Source organism: Myotis daubentonii, chromosome 8 (genome assembly GCF_963259705.1).
Source record: "Myotis daubentonii chromosome 8, mMyoDau2.1, whole genome shotgun sequence".
Lineage (NCBI taxonomy): Eukaryota > Metazoa > Chordata > Mammalia > Chiroptera > Vespertilionidae > Myotis > Myotis daubentonii.
The window spans coordinates 58085287-58086057 of record NC_081847.1 but is presented as its reverse complement, the minus strand read 5'-3'; the positions used below and the strand labels follow the sequence as shown (position 1 = coordinate 58086057).

The following is a 771-nucleotide window of genomic DNA, read 5'->3' as shown; positions in this document are numbered from 1 at the left end:
ACTATTTTATTTTATTTATTTATTTATTTATTTTACTCTCTATAGCAGTGGTTCTCAACCTTCCTAATGCCGCGATCCTTTAATACAGTTCCTCATGTTGTGGTGACCCCCAACCATAAAATTATTTTCATTGCTACTTCATAACTGTAATTTTGCTACTGTTATGAATCGTAATGTAAATATCTGATATGCAGGATGTATTTTCAATCGCTTCTCAGCCTTTTGGCTAAGATCAAGTGTAGGATGTATTTTCATTTTTACAAGTTGAACATAATTAAAGCATAGTGATTAATCACAAAACAATATGTAATTATATATGTGTTTTCCGATGGTCTTAGGCGACCCCTGTGAAAGGGTCGTTCAACCCCCAAAGGGGTCGTGACCCACAGATTGAGAACCGCTGCTCTATAGCATCTCTTCATAGCTGGGTGTATAGCTGACTTATCACATTGCAAATTGGTCAAACGTTCCAAGTCCATTTTCCTTGTTTGTTTGTTTGTTTTTCCCCAGGCATGTTCTAAATCAGTCATTAAGACTATTAAAATCCTGAGTTTGCCCTGACCAGTCCCTGAACAAGTTTCTTAGATGCAGTCAACATATCTATCAGCACACCCAGACATCTCATAAGGTAACTCATTCACAAATTACCTTCAAAAACATTTTAAGTGTCTGTGTTTTAAAGCTTTGCAGACTTAAAAATGGTAAATAATAGCATTTATCTGACATTACATTGTGTTAGTTTCATATACGTTACAGGGAACATTGGTTTTG

At 35.4% G+C, this 771-nt stretch overlaps 1 pseudogene; it reads left to right on the top strand.

Moving 5' to 3' along the window:
• Positions 1-206: 206 nt before the first annotated feature.
• Positions 207-332, top strand: LOC132240423 (U2 spliceosomal RNA; annotated as a pseudogene).
• The last annotated feature ends 439 nt before the right edge of the window (positions 333-771 follow it).